Source organism: Cetorhinus maximus, chromosome 6, assembly GCF_964194155.1.
Source record: "Cetorhinus maximus chromosome 6, sCetMax3.hap1.1, whole genome shotgun sequence".
Lineage (NCBI taxonomy): Eukaryota > Metazoa > Chordata > Chondrichthyes > Lamniformes > Cetorhinidae > Cetorhinus > Cetorhinus maximus.
This window is the reverse complement of record NC_135884.1, coordinates 7,188,771-7,206,079: the sequence shown is the minus strand read 5'-3', so window position 1 is coordinate 7,206,079 and position 17,309 is coordinate 7,188,771.

The following is a 17,309-nucleotide window of genomic DNA, read 5'->3' as shown; positions in this document are numbered from 1 at the left end:
CAATTAATCTCCGAATGACCTCAGGGTCTACCACATTTCTGTGGAAAGGTCATTGACCCAAAAGGTTAACTGTGTTTCTTTCTTTACTAATGCTACCAGACCTGCTGAGTATTCCCAGCATTTCCTGTTTTGACCTCAGGAATGGACATTTCCTGCTATTTCACCCCCATTAAGGAAAAGGGAGGCTTTTGGCAGGTGCAAGGGAAGCAAATCAGCGGAGGCATTAGTGGAACACAGAAAGTGCATGGTGGAGCTTAAGAAAGCAATTAGGAGAGCAAAGAGGGGATATGAGAAAGCTCTGACTGGTAAAAGTAGGGAAAATCCCAAGATATTCTATAAGTATATCAAAGGGAATATGATAAGCAGGGAAAGGGTAGGGCCCATTAGGGACAAAGGGGGCAATCTATGGGTGGAGCCAGAGGACATCAGTAGAGTGTTGAACTAATACTTCACATCCATCTTCACCCAAGGGAATGAGAATGAAGGTATCAAACTCAGGGAGAGAGACTGTGAGGTTCTTGAGAAAATTGATATAGGGAGTGACAAGGTATTGGAGATGTTGGCAGGCTTAAAAGTGGACAAATCTCCAGGTCCAGATGATTTGTGTCCCAAACTGCTGAGGGAGGCAAGGGAGGAGATCGCAGGGGCTCTGACCCAAATTTTTAATTCCTCTCTGGCCACAGGGGAGATGCCAGAGGACTGGAGAACAGCTAATGTGGTTCCGCTATTTAAGAAGGGTTGTAGAGATAAGCCAGGGAACTACAGACCAGTGAGTCTCACATCAGTGATAGGGAAACTATTGGATAAAATTCTGAAGGAGAGAATCTATCTCCACTTGGAGAGGTAAGGTTTGATCAGGAATAGTCAGCATGGCTTTGTCAGAGGGAGGTCATGCCTAACAAATTTGATTGATTTTTTTTGAGGAGGTGACCAGGTGTGTAGATGAGGGTAGTGCAGTTGATGTAGTTTATATGGATTTCAGCAAAGCCTTTGACAAGTTCCTACATTGGAGACTTATAAAGAAGGCAAATGCACATGGGATACATGGTAATTTGATAAGGTGGATTCAAAATTGGCTTAGTTGTAGGAGACAGAGGGTGATGACAGAAGGCTGCTTTAGTGACTGGAAGCCAGTGTCCAGTGGCGTACCACAGGAATCTGTGCTGGGTCCCCTATTATTCGTCATTTATATAAATGACATAGATGACTATGTGGGGGGTAGGATTAGTAAGTTTGCGGATGACACAAAGATTGGCCGGGTGGTTAACAGTGAGGTTGAGTGTCTTGGGCTACAGGAAGATAGACGGGATGGTCAAATGGGCAGATAAGTGGCAGATGGAATTTAACCCTGAAAAGTGTGAGGTGATACACTTTGGAAAGAGTAATTTGACAAGGAAGTATTCAATGAATGGCATGACACTAGGAAGTTCTGAGGAACAAAAGGGCCTTGGTGTGTGTGTCCATAGATCTCTGAAGGCGGAGGGGCATGTTAGTGGGGTGGTGAAAAAGGCATATGGGACACTTGCCTTTATCAATCGAGGCATAGATTACAAAAGTAGGGAGGTCATATTGGAGTTGTATAGAACCTTGGTGAGGCTACAGCTGGAGTACTGTGGGCAGTTCTGGTCGCCACATTATAGGAAGGATGTGATTGCATTGGAGGGGGTGCAGAGGAGATTCACCAGGATGTTGCCTGGGATGAAACATTTAAGTTATGAAGAGAGATTGGATAGACTTGGGTTGTTTTCGTTGGAGCAGAGAAGACTGAGGGGCGACCTGATTGAGGTGTACAAGATTATGAGGGGCATGGACAGGGTGGATAGGGAGCAGCTGTTCCCCTTAGTTGAAGGGTCAGTCACAAGGGAGCATAAGTTCAAGGTGAGGGGCAGGAGGCTTAGGGGGGATGTGAGGAAAAACTTTTTTACCCAGAGGGTGGTGATGGTCTGGAACGCACTGCCTGGGAGGGTGGTGGAGGCGGGTTGCCTCACATCCTTTAAAAAGTACCTGGATGAGCACTTGGCACGTCATAACATTCAAGGCTATGGGCCAAGAGCTGGTAAATGGGATTAGGTAGGTCGGTCAGGTGTTTCTCATGTGTCGGCGCAGACTCGATGGGCTGAAGGGCCTCTTCTGCACTGTGTGATTCTGTGATTACACCTAAGCAGTGTCCTTAAAGGCACAGGCCAAGTTGACAGCTAAACTTCACAACTGACCTAAGATTATCCACGAACCATGGGCTGGGGGATGATCTAGTTATGCTGTGCCACGCAATGGTGGCGTAGTAGTAATGTTACTGGACCAGGCATTCCGAGGCCCAGGCTAATGCTCTGGGGGGCACGGGTTCAAATCCCACCACGGCAGCTGGTGGAATTGGAATTCAATGAATAAATTTGGAACATGAAGCTAGTCTCAGTAATGATGACCATGAAACTATCATCGATTGTTGTAAAAACCCATCTGGTTTACCAATGGGGAAGGAAATCTGCCATCCTTACATGTGACTCCGGACCCACAGCAATGGGGTTGACTCTTAATTTCCCCCTGAAGTGGCCCTAGTAAGCCTCTCAGTTCAAGGGCATTTAGGGATGGACCTTGGAAGTGACTACCCACATTCATTGAAAGGAATAAAACTGCAAGCTGAAAATATCCACTGACAAACAAGACTTGTGATTAGCAGCAGGTAACATGCTGAGGTAAAATAAATTCTGTTCATGGCAATTAAGCCACTGACAAGAGCACGGAGACGGAAGGGCACCAGCTCAAATTAAGGCATGCTTGAGTGAAACGGATGACCCACCTTCCCTGTACTCATTACTTCTTGGTGGAGATGCTCCGTGTGAAGAATGAACTTCAGATTCAGAGTAGAGTCAGCGTGAAAAGGGCAGAGCAAAGAAATATCATTTAAAGAACGTTCCAAATTATCAACTGCCAATGGTGTGAGAAAAACAAAAGCAAACAGTCTGAAAAACAAACTCAGAGTTACTAATGTGTGACGAAGATATAGGGAGAAGGAAAATAAACATTGATCTGAATTAGATCCTTCATCCTGATCTGTACATTAAACAGGCAGAATGATTGATTCAGGAGGCTTCACACTGGTCTTCGGAGCTTCACTGACCACACCCCATCACGCAAACTCATTTTAAGACTCTTGTCTTCCCTTTAATGTCACAGCATCTTGCTGTGACTACCTCAATTAACTCCTCTGGCCACGCACCTCTGCCCCTCCCACACTGGCTTATGATTTACTACTTTGGCTTGTCTTCCCCCGTGTATAGGAGATTGAGGGGGCGATCTGATCAAGGTGATTAAAATTACGTGGAGCGGCACAGTCTTTACAGCACAGGAACAGGCCATTCAGCCCATCTGCTCCATGGCGGTGTTAATGCTCCGCACAAGCCCCCTCCCACTCCACTTCATGCGGTTCCAACCGCTCTTGCTTTCTCCCTCGTGGAACAGAAACCTGGAACTCTCTCCGCACAATGGATTGGGGTTGTTGGGGGGGAGGCAACTGGAACTTTCAAGCTGAGATTGATTGATTTTCATTAGGTGGTGTTAGGTGGTGGGGCAAAGGAGGAGTAAATGGAGTTGATATACAGATCAGTCATCAGCGAACTGAATGGGAGGGCAGGCTTGAGGCTCCTTCTCTGCTCTTCTCCATTATTCAGTCCTGGTAGTGTAGCCTCCAGCACAAGCCTCAGACCCCCACCCGGGTTGGCGAGAACATCAAATCTCATCAAATTTGTCAGTTAACCAACCCTACAACAAACAAGTTGCTTTTCCGTAGCACCTTGATCCTAATAAAATAACCAGAGGCACTTGACAGGAGCGTTAGATGAAATTTGTTACCAAGCCACATAAAGGGGATATCAGAATGAACGGACAAAAACTGGCTCAGAGAGGCAGGTAAACGGGCAGCGGCTTATGAGGGAAGGAGAGGGAGAGAGCTGGGTGGAGAGGTTTAGAGAGGGAATTCCAGAGCTGAAGGCACAGCCGCTCGTGGTGGAGCAATGAACATCGAGGATTATTTTTCTGTGTCCGAGATTGAGACTGAAGATGGTTGAAGAAAGGAATGAAGTAGCTGCTAAGAAGGGTGCCCCAAGATAGATGTGAGTGAGCGGCAGCAAAAGGGCGGTAACAAGTGGAGAAAGTCAAGGAAGGAGAGTTATTCCATCTACATAGAACCATTGAAAGGTTACGGCACAGAGAGAGGCCATTCGGCCCATTGTGTCTGTACAGGCCGAAAAAGAAAACATTAAAATACCAGTCGCCGATTCTAATCCCTCTTTCCAGCACCTGGTCCATAGCCTTGCAGGTTACAGCACTTTAGATGCAGATCCAGGTACCTTTAAATTTTGCTTTTACCTTTTAAATGAGCTGAGGGTTTCTGCCCCCACCAAACCAGGCAGCGAATCCCAGACGCCCATCACCTCTCTGGGTGAAGAAGATTTTCCTCATGTCCCCTCTAATCCTTCTACCAATCATCTTAAATCTGAGCCCCCGGTAATTGATCTCTCCGCTGGGGGAAACAGGTTTCTCGTGTCTATTGTACAGTCATAGAGTCATAGAGATCAACAGTACAGAAAAAGGCCCTTCAGCCCATCGAGTGTGCGCTGGTCAAACAAGTCCCTAACTATTCTAATCCCATTTTCCAGTACTAGGCCCATAGCCTTGTATGCTATGGCATCTCAAGTGTTAGGGTTAAGGTTAGGGTTAGGTTATTCTATCTAGGCCCCTCATAATTTTGTACGCCTCAATGACATCACCCCTCAGCCTCCTAAGGAAAACAAAGCCCAGTCTATCCAATCTTTCCTCATAGCTGCAGTTTTCAAGCCCTGGCAACATTCTTGTAAATCTCCTCTGTACTCTCACCAGAGCAATTATGTCTTTCCTGTAATGTGGTGATCAGAACTGTACACAAAGTTCAAGCTGTGCCCTAACCAGTGTTTTATACAGTTCTTTCATTACATCCCTGCTTTAGTATTCTATACCTTGTCCAATAAAGGAAAGCATTCCATATGCCTTCTTTACCACCCTACCACCTTCAGGGACCTGTGGACATGCACTCCAAGGACTCACGCCTCCTCAACTTCTCTCAATATCCTCCCATTTATTGAGCAATCCCTTGCTTTGTTTGCCCTCCCCAAACGCATTACCTCACACTTTTCAGGATTGAATTCTATTTGCCACTTTTTCACCCGCTCATCTACAAAGTGATGAAGCAGGTTCACGCCAACACTGGCATCTCCGCTGAGACCATCATGAACTTGTTTGTGAATGATATGTTCGAGCGTATCGCGGGTGAGGCTTCCGGCCTGGCCCATTATAACAAGCCCAGCACCATCAGCTCCCGGGAGATCCAGACCACCGTGCGCCTGCTGCTGCCCGGGGAACTGGCCAAGCACATTTGGACAAAGGCGGTGCACCAAGTGCACCAGCCCCAAGTCAAACTCCAAAATCGACTAAAAAACATCCGATAAAAATTGAGTATGTACAACAGGCCAGAATACTGGACAAGAACAGGCGATCTCGGAGGGCCATAGAGGCTGGAGGATGGGGGGGGCGGGGTTGGGGAGGCAAGATCGTGGAGAATTCTGAAAACAGCAGATGCCAGCGATGGACAGACAGGCAGGGGTCAGGCTGAAAGCACGTTTTAGCAGGCCTTGCGACAGTAAGAAAGTAACCTGATACCGAATTCATTTCTTCACCACAAAGAATTAACAATCCAATCCCTTTCTGTCCACTTGACCCACTGTGATTTCTGCTCCTCCTTCATGCTCTACTGATCTTGAACTGTACACTGAAACTCTCTCTCTCTGGCTGACACTCCTGTGGCTCTTGCTGAAGCGCATCCTAATAGAATTACTAACACGAGAGCTCTAAATGAAAATAGGGAAGGCAGGAGCAATGTAACTGTATCACATCTCCTTAAACTGGCCAAGGATCTAATATGCCGCAGCATGAATTGATCAGCAATCGATCAATTATTGCCCATTTTTTTGCCAGTCAGCTCTGAAACTTGGGTTAAGCTTGAAAGCCACATGTTTATTCAACGCTTTGACTTAAAGGGGCCGTACTATTTGGCTGTTAAATCTTGTAAAAAATGGTTTAACAGAATTACCTGGAAAAACTCAGCAAGTCTGGCAGCATCGGCGGAGAAGAAATCAGTCAACGTTTCGAGCCCTCATGGCCCTTCAGCAGAACTGAAGCATAGTTTCAACAAGGGAGAAATATAAATTGGTTTAAGGTGGGTGGGGGCGAAGAGACACATTGAGGGTGTGGTGTGAGCAGATAATCAAAAGATGTCAGAGACAAAAGGGTCAAAGAGGTGTTGAAGGTGGCGGTCTTTGTCTGAGAAAAGTGCTAATTAAGAATGCAAGACAGGATATTCAAAGTACAGCTCTAGTGGGGGTGGGGTGGAAAGACTAAAGGTTTTAGTTTTAGATTTAAAAATAATGGAAATAGGTGGGGAAAGAAGAATCTATATAAATTATTGAAAAAAAAGGCGGGTGGGGGGGGAAAAGAAACGGGGTGGGGATGGGGGGAGGGGGAGTTTAAGATCTAAAGTTGTTGAATTCAATATTCAGCCCAGAAGGCTGTAAAGTGCCTAGTCGGAAGATGAGGTGCTGTTCCTCCAGTTTGCGTTGGGCTTCACTGGAACAATGCAGCAAGCCAAGGACAGACATGTGGGCAAGAGAATAGGGTGGAGTGTTAAAATGGCAAGCGACAGGGAGGTTTGGGTCTTTCTTGCGGACAGACCGCGGGTGTTCCGCAAAACGGTCGCCCAGTTTGCGTTTGGTCTCTCCAATGTAGAGGAGACCACATTGGGAGCAACGAATGCAGTAGACTAAGTTAGGGGAAATGCAAGTGAAATGCTGCTTCACTTGAAAGGAGTGTTTGGGCCCTTGGACGGTGAGGAGAGAGGAAGTGAAGGGGCAGGTGTTGCATCTTCTGCGTGGGCATGGGGAGGTGCCATAAGTGGGGGTTGAGGAGTAGGGGGTGATGGAGGAGTGGACCAGGGTGTCCCGGAGGGAACGATCCCTACGGAATGCCGTCAGGGGGGGGTGAAGGGAAGATGTGTTTGGTGGTGGCATCATGCTGGAGTTGGCGGAAATGGCGGAGGATGATCCTTTGAATGCGGAGGCTGGTGGGGTGATAAGTGAGGACAAGGGGGACCCTATCATGTTTCTGGGAAGGAGGAGAAGGCGTGAGGGAGGATGCGCGGGATATGGGCCGGACACGGTTGAGGGCCCTGTCAACGACCGTGGATGGAAAACCTCGGTTAAGGAAGAAGGAGGACATGTCAGAGGAGCTGTTTTTGAAGGTAGCGTCATCAGAACAGATGCGACGGAGGCGAAGGAACTGAGAGAATGGGATGGAGTCTTTACAGGAAGCGGGGTGTGAGGAGCTGTAGTCGAGGTAGCTGTGGGAGTCGGTAGGCTTGTAATGGATATTGGTGGACAGTCTATCATCAGAAATTGAGACAGAGAGGTCAAGGAAGGGAAGAGAAGTGTCAGAGATGGACCATGTGAAGATGATGGAGGGGTGGAGATTGGAAGCAAAATTAATAAATTTTTCCAGGTCCCGACGAGAGCATGAAGCAGCACCGAAGTAATCATCGATGTACCGGAGAAAGAGTTGTGGGAGGGGGCCGGAGTAGGACTGGAACAAGGAATGTTCCACATACCCCATAAAGAGACAGGCATAGCTGGGGCCCATGCGGGTACCCATAGCCACACCTTTTATTTGGAGGAAGTGAGAGGAGTTAAAGGAGAAATTGTTCAGTGTGAGAACAAGTTCAGCCAGACGGAGGAGAGTAGTGGTGGATGGGGATTGTTGGGGCCTCTGTTCAAGGAAGAAGCTAAGGGCCCTCAGACCATCCTGGTGGGGGATGGAGGTGTAGAGGGATTGGACATCCATGGTGAAGAGGAAGCGGTTGGGGCCAGGGAACTGGAAATTGTTGATGTGACGTAAGGTGTCAGAGGAATCACGGATGTAGGTGGGAAGGGACTGGACAAGGGGAGAGAGAAGGGAGTCAAGATAACGAGAAATGAGTTCCGTGGGGCAGGAACAGGCTGACACGATCGGTCTGCCAGGACAGTTCTGTTTGTGGATTTTGGGTAGGAGGTAGAAGCGGGCCGTCCGAGGTTGGGCGACTATCAAGTTGGAAGCTGTGGGAGGAAGATCTCCAGAGGAGATGAGGTCAGTGACAGTCCTGGAAACAATGGCTTGATGTTCTGTGGTGGGGTCATGGTCCAGGGAGAGGTAGGAGGAAACGTCTGCGAGTTGACGCTCAGCCTCCGCGAGGTAGAGGTCAATGCGCCAGACAACAATGCGCCATGCCCACGCAGAAGATGCAACACCTGCCCCTTCACTTCCTCTCTCCTCACCGTCCAAGGGCCCAAACACTCCTTTCAAGTGAAGCAGCATTTCACTTGCATTTCCCCTAACTTAGTCTACTGCATTCGTTGCTCCCAATGCGGTCTCCTCTACATTGGAGAGACCAAACGCAAACTGGGCGACCGTTTTGCGGAACACCCGCGGTCTGTCCGCAAGAAAGACCCAAACCTCCCTGTCGCTTGCCATTTTAACACTCCACCCTGTTCTCTTGCCCACATGTCTGTCCTTGGCTTGCTGCATTGTTCCAGTGAAGCCCAACGCAAACTGGAGGAACAGCACCTCATCTTCCGACTAGGCACTTTACAGCCTTCTGGGCTGAATATTGAATTCAACAACTTTAGATCTTAAACTCCCCCTCCCCCCATCCCCACCCCGTTTCTTTTCCCCCCCCACCCGCCTTTTTTTTCAATAATTTATATAGATTCTTCTTTCCCCACCTATTTCCATTATTTTTAAATCTAAAACTAAAACCTTTAGTCTTTCCACCCCACCCCCACTAGAGCTGTACTTTGAATATCCTGTCTTGCATTCTTAATTAGCACTTTTCTCAGACAAAGACCGCCACCTTCAACACCTCTTTGACCCTTTTGTCTCTGACATCTTTTGATTATCTGCTCACACCACACCCTCAATGTGTCTCTTCGCCCCCACCCACCTTAAACCAATTTATATTTCTCCCTTGTTGAAACTATGCTTCAGTTCTGCTGAAGGGCCATGAGGGCTCGAAACGTTGACTGATTTCTTCTCCGCCGATGCTGCCAGACTTGCTGAGTTTTTCCAGGTAATTCTGTTTTTATTTTGTTTTGGATTTCCAGCATCCGCAGTAGCTTTTAGCTTTTTGTTTTAAAAAATGGTTTAGCTTGTTTGTAAAGAGGTGATGGCTGTCATTAAATCAATCGCAGAACAATGCCAAGTTTGAGAAAAGACATTGAGGTAAGTTAGGGAATTTGTTGCTAAGCTTGCTCTTAAATGCTTGGTAGCAGGAAAAGGATGGCTTAGAATTTATAAGGAGATTTTTTTTTTTCCTCTCAGGGGGTTGTTAGTCTGTAGAATTCTCTTCCCCAGGAAGCAATGGAGGCTGGGTGATTGAATTGATTCAAGGCTGGGTTAGGTAGATTCTTGATAGACAAGAGAGTCAAGGGTTATGGGGGGGCAGACAGGGAAATGGATCTGAGACCACAACCAGATCAGCCATGATCTTATTGAATGGTGGAGCAGGCTTGAAGGGCTGAATGGCCTACTCCTGATCCAAATTCATATGTTCCTATAGTCTGCAAGGCCAAACGAACCAATACAGTTGGTTATACTGTCCAATAAGGGGAGATTGATGGAGGCTTGAAGGAGATCCTAATTTTTAAGGTTCTGAGAAATATTGGACCTAATTTACCGCAGGGAATGAGTGTGATCAGCAGGGGACTGAGGTAAACAGCAAAATGCAAAGTCTCCTCCATTAACTCCAGGCCTCATTTCAATGTCCCAGGTCAGATTCTCACCTGAAGGATGAAGAAAGAAAGATTTGCACTTGTATAGCTCTTTTCACAACCATCAGGTGTCTCAAAACATTTATTAGCCAATTAAGTGTTTTTGAGGTGTTGTCACTGTTGTAATATAAGAAACGTGGCAGCTGATTTGCTGATTTGCTCCCACAAACAACAATATGATAATGACCAGATGATCTTCATTTGTGTTAACTGAGGAATAAACATTGGCCAGGGCACCAGGGAGAACTCTTTTGCTCTTTTGGAAAGAGTGCAAGCAGATTTTTTTACTTCCTTCCAAACAGGATGATGGCCTCAGTTTAATATCTCATCCAAAAGACAAGCACCTTCAACACTGCAGCATTCCCTCAGTGCCATGTGGGAGGGCATTCAGATCTTTGTACTCAAGGCTTGAAGTGGGACTTGAACCCAGACCTTTAGTCACTCAGTGGTGAGAGTGCTGTCAACCAATCTACAGCCTCATGTGGGTAAGGAGGTTGGTGAGGCAGGGGAACAGGATTTTAATTGGCTGCAGTCTCCTGGCAGAGATCTGAGGTAACAGTGCCCAACATTAAGTTGTCAGGGATTCGGGGTGGAGCAGATCTGGAGGCGATTTGTGATGGGGGAGAATGTGCCAGTAACTGCACCCCCCATCAAACCTTTCCATCCCCTTATTTAAACCCGATGGTAAAGCCTGCGGCAAGGACTGCACAACATCGAGGCTTACATTGATAAACGGCAAGTAACACTTGTGCTGCACAACTGCCAAATGATGACCATCTTCAATAACAGAGAATCTAATGAGCTTCTAAAAATGACAATTTGCATTAAAGTAGCACTTGTTACCCTGGTAAAACATCCCAAGGAATTGGACAGGAGCATATCAGGGCAAAAGCAAAATACTGTGGATGCTGGAAATCTGAAACAAAAACTTAAAATGGTGGAAAAGCTCAGCAGGTCTGGCAGCATCTGTGGAGAGAGAAACAGAGTTAACATTTTGAGTCCTTTTGACCCTTCTTCAGAGCTAAAGAGAAGTGGAAATGTGATGAAATTTATACTGTTTAAGTGGGGGGTGGGGCAGGTGAAGCTGGATAGAAGGACAGCGATAGGGTGGGGACAAAGGAGAGATTGACAAAGATGTCATGAACTAAAGGACAAAGGGAGTGTTAATGGTAGTGGTTAGTGCTAAAAAAGGTGCTGATAGTGGCATAAAGGTGATGTCCTCTACCCCCGCTCTGGCCGCAGGACAGGCAGCGGCATCACCAATCCAGCATGGCCATCCAATGCAGATAGAGGATGAATGATCTCATCCATACAGCCAGGGTATGGCAACCATCTCATCACTCTAAACTCACACACTCACAAGCCCATCACACATTCACTGGCATCTCACTCACTGCCAGCTCAAGGGACATCACCACCCATTTTCACACACACACCCTCACATGTCCACCTGGCCTCATCTCCTCTGGAGACTGCTTCCTCAGCCCTCACCACCTTGAGGCCACTAGCACAGATCAACATGTGCCCCCCACACACACCTAGGGATATTCCCCCTTACCCAGTAATGCCCCAGCCCTGCAGCCTCTCCCCTGGCCTGAGGCCACTTCTCCCCCTTCCCCAAACAAGCCCTAGCCCTGCAGCCGTTAAAAAGCCGCCTACATATGGTTGACCTGATAGGTAGAAACCTAACCATGAGGCCTCCTAAAAGTGCTGTGGTGCTCTCTGTGAAGCCTGGCGCTGATGACTGCAAGTGCTGCCCGAAGCAAGGTAGGCAAACAAACCTTGAAGTCCCGAGTGAAGTGCAGCCCGCCAGGTACATGTTGCTTCAATGCTGTTGTGAAACATGTCGGCGTGTTTTCCCACCGACCTGGGCGGACGATTGAGCGAGAGGGGGGAGTGGGTGAGTCTGGCGGGCTGGCCTAATAATGATACGCTGATGTATTATAATGAGGTTCCAGACATCCGATGGCGGGAAAGGTGGCCCCTCATCGATGGGCTAAGTGGACGATCGCAAACTGGTTTCACGCCGTCATGAAACCAATCAGCCCCACATTGCCCGCTCACGCCACTGAACACGCCCGACGCTGGCAGGCACGGAAAAATTCCGGCCGTTAACTTTGTTTCTCTCTCCACAGGTAATGCCGGACCTGCTGAGTATTTCCAGCATTTTCTGTTTATATTTCACATTTTTAACAAAATTAACCAAGTCTGCCCTTAGTAATGGGGAAAGAGGACTTGGCCCAGGTTTATCTTCCGAAGCCTGGGTGCAAATACAACCTGGACCTTCAACAGTGTGTGTCTCCTCTCTCTCTCTCATTCAGCCAGCCCTAAGGATTGTTTGTCAAGTCTGTGGCATTGAACACTCTTCTGGAAGGACTGACACACCAGAGCAGCTCATAATTCTCCACTAATTACTATCGGATTGTCTCGCTCCTAAAGATTTTCCTCCTTTTTGTTTATGTCTGCCTTTCCAAATTGTCTCATCCATTGCTAGTATTTCCCCCATGTTTCCTCGTGGGCCTCAACTGACATGTTTTGCCCTTCCCCCTCTCATACGCCCCACCCGTGCTGAATGCTGCATGGCCTGTTGATGGTCCCAGAGGGTCCCGACCAGGCACTCGCTCTCGCCCCAGGTACACAGCGTGCCATGCCATTGGTCACTGGGCCCTATCCCGCCATTGGAAACAGCCTGATCTTGGCCCGCCAGTCGCCACCATTCCTGTGGCCTTGGTTTTCTGAAACCTCTGCGGTTTTTAAAAGAAATGCTCCAATGTTGGCCAGCTTCCTTAATTCCATTAGTTATAGTGAGGCCTCCTCTCCCCTCTCCCAGCCCCAGTGCACCTTTGATCTTTCACAGTTCATAGCCAATCTGGTCATATTTGGATCACAGTGTAACTATTGGGTTGCTCACTCATTGGCTGTTGGTCCCATCCACATCTGGTGCATCTACCCTCGTCTTCCCCATCTCTTTCCTAATTTAGTTGTATACTAGTTAAAATGACCATTTTCTTGAAACAATTCCTATCCACTAACTCCTATCTGCCACCCCACTTGTTGGGACACTGATGACTAGTGCAGTCCCCTCCAGTCCAATAGCTGCCCTCCCCGCTACCCTCAAGTCAAGTTGTTGTTATTATTCATCCCCTCTCATTCCTTCCAAACCCGGGACATCGCGGCTAGAAGGACAAGGGCAGCAGATACATTGGAACACCACCACCTGCAAATTCCCCTCCAATCCACTCACCATCCTGACTTGGAAATATATCACAGTTCCTTCACTGTCGCTGGGTCAAAATCCTGGAACTCCCCCCCTAACAGCACTGTGGGTGTACCTACACCACATGGACTGCAGCGGTTCAAGGAGGCAGCTCACCACCACCTTCTCAAGGGCAATTAGGGATGGGCAATAAATGCTGGTCTAGCCAGCGACACCCACGTCCCATGAAAGAATAAAAAAGATTACTCCTTTACCATTTTCCCTCTTTTCCCTCTCTCATCTCTCTTTATTTTTTTCTTCTTGTTCCTTATCCTCTCTTACCTCTTTCTTTTCCTTTTCTCCTTCTGTTTCCCTCTTCCATTTTGCTCTCTCTCTCTCTCTCTCTCTCTACTCACTTCTTTCCCCTTCTGCTCTCCTTCCCTCCCTCTCACCTCTTCTCAATATTCTCCCTTTTCCACCTCTATGCTGGAACAACTCCGATGTTACTGGCTGCAAATTCCTCGATGCCACAGTCACCTTCGATTGCCTTCCCCCCCCATCTCAAATTCCTCCCTGATAATAAAGAAAGACTTGCATTTATGTTGTACCTTTCACAACCCCAGGATGTCCCAGAGTGGCTTACAGACAATGAAGTACTTTTGGAGTGAATGTAGGAAACACAGCAGCCAATCTGCACACAGCAAGGTCCTGCAAATAGCGTCGTGATAAAATGACCAGACAATCTGGTTGAGGGATAAATCGAAATACTGAGAAGACCTCCTCTACTCTTCTTTCGAATAGTGACATGGGATGTTTTACACCCACCTGAGAAGGTTGACAGAGCTTCAGTGTCATTTCTTAATAGTGCAGCATGGGGACCATCAGCCTGGATTTGGTGCTCAAGGGTCTAGAGTGGGACTTGAAGCCACAACTCACAGCAGACTCAGAAGGCCAGACTGCTACCCACTGAGCCACAGCTGAAGCCCATCCACCAGCATCACGAGTTTATAAGGCTCCCCAGAATTTTCTACCCAACCTCAATATGAGCTCATTCAAAACTCTGCTGTCCTTAAGTGGCAACCAGTCCAGATTTCTCATCTCTCCCTAACCCTGTAACCTCCTCAAGTCCTAAAAGCCTCTGAGCTTCCCCAATTCTGTGTATCCCCAATGTTAATCGCTCCACTATTGGCGGCTATGCATTCAGCTGCCTGGGCCCCCAAGCTCTGGAATACCCTCCCTGACCCTCTCTGCCTCTGCTGTCCCCTTACGGTGCAGGGACATATCTCAAAACCTACCTCAAGCTTTTGGGCACCTGTCCTAATATGTTCTTATCTTACTCAGTGTCAAATTTCTGTCAGATAAGCACTCCTTTGAAGGAGACATTTTAGTAGGTTAAAGGCGCTATATGATTTTTTTCAAAAGGTCTCCGGGTGAGGTCCTCAATTTGCTATGATCTCAGACAAGATACCCCAAATTATTAACTTCCCGAACTGAACCCCAATTTTGTTACTGTTGATCTTCTCTCAGTGGAAACATTTAACTTTATTTACAAGACAGCTGCAGCAACTACACGTGTGCATCAAACTTCATAACTAAAGAAGAACTCTCCCTGGTCAAGGTTCCCCGTGCTGCTAAAACATTGGTTTACACCTATCATGTGATCCTACAACACAGGATTATTCTTATCCCACGTTTCCCAAAACTATAACCACTACAGTTCTGCTCCTGGGTGAGGAGGGATGAACTGGCTCCCCTTCTTTATTCAACTTCCTCGATTGGTCGCAACAAAGTTAATTTAAAAAGGACCCCTTCCCTCATGGATACCTTTTCCCAGTCCAAATATATTTATGTTCTAGAAGGAGCCAATTTAACCAGGCTTTCTTGAGTCAAAAAAGAGTAAGTTTATTAGTTACTAACACCCAAGGAAAAATAATAAAAATGCAACTCACATGCACACAGATTAGAAATGGGAAGTTGAGTCCAAAAATAAAAGTTAAAAAAAGATATACGAATCAGTCTTTGGCTTGTCTGTGTGGAGTAGGTGGCGAAATCTTGCGGCTGTTAAGTTGGGTAATTCCGGTAAAGCTGACTTTGGCGGTTGAGCAATGGGTTTGGAGACACTTAGTTCTGCAGGTTAGCCGAAGGAGTTGTCCTGTTTCCTTTTTGTCTGTGGTTTTGCTGACTTGTCTCCAGCCAGAGAAAGACTTTTACCTGCAAGCTACAGGGATACCTAGTTGCCGTTCTTCTGCTGTGACCTTCACAGCGCACATTAGCACACCAGAACTTGAATACTAGAGCGCACAGATCAGGTTTAGGTACTGTCTTTTTAACCCATTCCCTTGCGTATTCCTGGAAGGGAAAAAAAGCAAACATGTCTTCCGCCCAAATCTGCTTTCTTTCAACTCAGCTCATTTCCACATTCTGAGACGTAACTCAACAGGAGATGGTTTCTGCTGAGATGTTGTAATCAGTCTCCATTGTCGCTGTAGCCACAGGAGATGACAGTTCAGCCTTTTTGCATCGCACCTCTCCCTTTCAAGTGTCTCTGCCTGAAGAGAGCCTTGATACCTTTTTAGGTGCAACATTCCAGGGCTAGTCTCTGGACTAGTTGATAAATACAGTTCACAGGAATTTTCCAAAAAGTGGTTACTTTACAGCCTCAGCCAGCTTTTGCTTGTATGTCATTTGTAACAAAAAAAACACGTCTGCCTCAAAAAGTTCAATGTGCCCATAAGTAATTCGGGGGCTATGACCTGCTGTCATGACAATGAACATAAGTTGTTACTGTTGGAATTCGCCTACTTAGAAGAATGACCTTCGATGCACACGTCAGCTAATAGTTAAACATCATAAACATGCTCCGAACTTAATTGCAATTTGTTGGGAAGATCTGTTAGTATCTTTATTCTTTTTTCAGCACTTCTATTAAATTTATACTTTGCCGCTTGTGCATATGTTTAAAGAGCTTTAATCCAATCTTTCCTGTTCCATCTTCATCTCTTCTGGATTCCTGCTGTGCTTATAATTATTAATTATATTTTCTTCTACTCTCATCTTGTCGTGACTCCTTCAAATACTTGATCCTTTAAAGCGTGAATCACTCTTGCAGATAACTGATAATTGGTTAATTTCAGTAATTAAAACAGCACCAACAGGATACGTTCCTCTAATCAGGGTTTTGCATATGAAATATCCTGCAGTCTTTCAGTACTAAAAGGCTCCTTTCAACTTTCAGGTTCTCTCATTCCGTTTGACATCTGTCAAATAAAGTTTCCTTAGCATCTACCGCGCCATCTCTCTGCACCTTAACTGTGCAGAGTTAAGACTTTTTGCATAGTCTCACCAACTCTGACTGCAATTACGGACCTGACCCTGTACCCAGTCATGCCCCAGTGATGGGCAATGCCTGTCACAGAGTCGGGAAATCAAGAAAATGATCAAACACTGAACCATTTACAGCAGCTTCTGTCCCCTGGTTAGGGATGAAACAGAACTGAGAGGGCAGGACTCTTAGGGAAGTGTCTTTTATTATTTGTTCATGGGATGTGGGCAGCACTGGCAAGGCCAGCATTCGGTGCCCATCCCTAATTACCCTTGAGGAGGTGGTGGTGAGCCACCTTCTTGAGCCACAGTAGCCCTTTTGATTTTTCTGTAATGGTCAGGTGGTTTGCTGGTCCATTTCAGAGGGAAGTTAAGACATTGCTGTGGGTCCCGAGTTACATGTAGGCCAGACCGGGTAAGGGCAGCAGATTTCCTTCCCTAAAGGACATTAGTGAACCTAATAGGTTTTTACAATAATTGATGATAGTTTCATGGTCACCATGACTGAGACAAGCTTTCAATTCCAGATTTATTAATTCATTGAATTTATCGATCAGTTGAATTTAAATTCCACCAGCTGTCAGCTAAGAGAGATATGGAAGACAAGTCATAAACTCGTAGCACTGGGAGCTCACAAAGAACTTGCATTTTTGGAGCACCTTATCAAGTCCTTGAGACAGCCCACGGAGTTTTACGGGCATTAGATTATTTCTGAAGTGGGGTTAATTATTTCGCCGGCAAGCTAGCTCATAGCCAGCACATGCAACGTTCACAAATGGCAAATTAGATGAATAATTGGTGACTTTGTCGATGGTGGTGTGGCCTAAAAGTGAAATCTTGACCAGGGGCAGAGGGCGAACGCCCTGCTTTTAGGAACAATAGGATGAGGAGGAAGCCATTCAGGTCTTTGA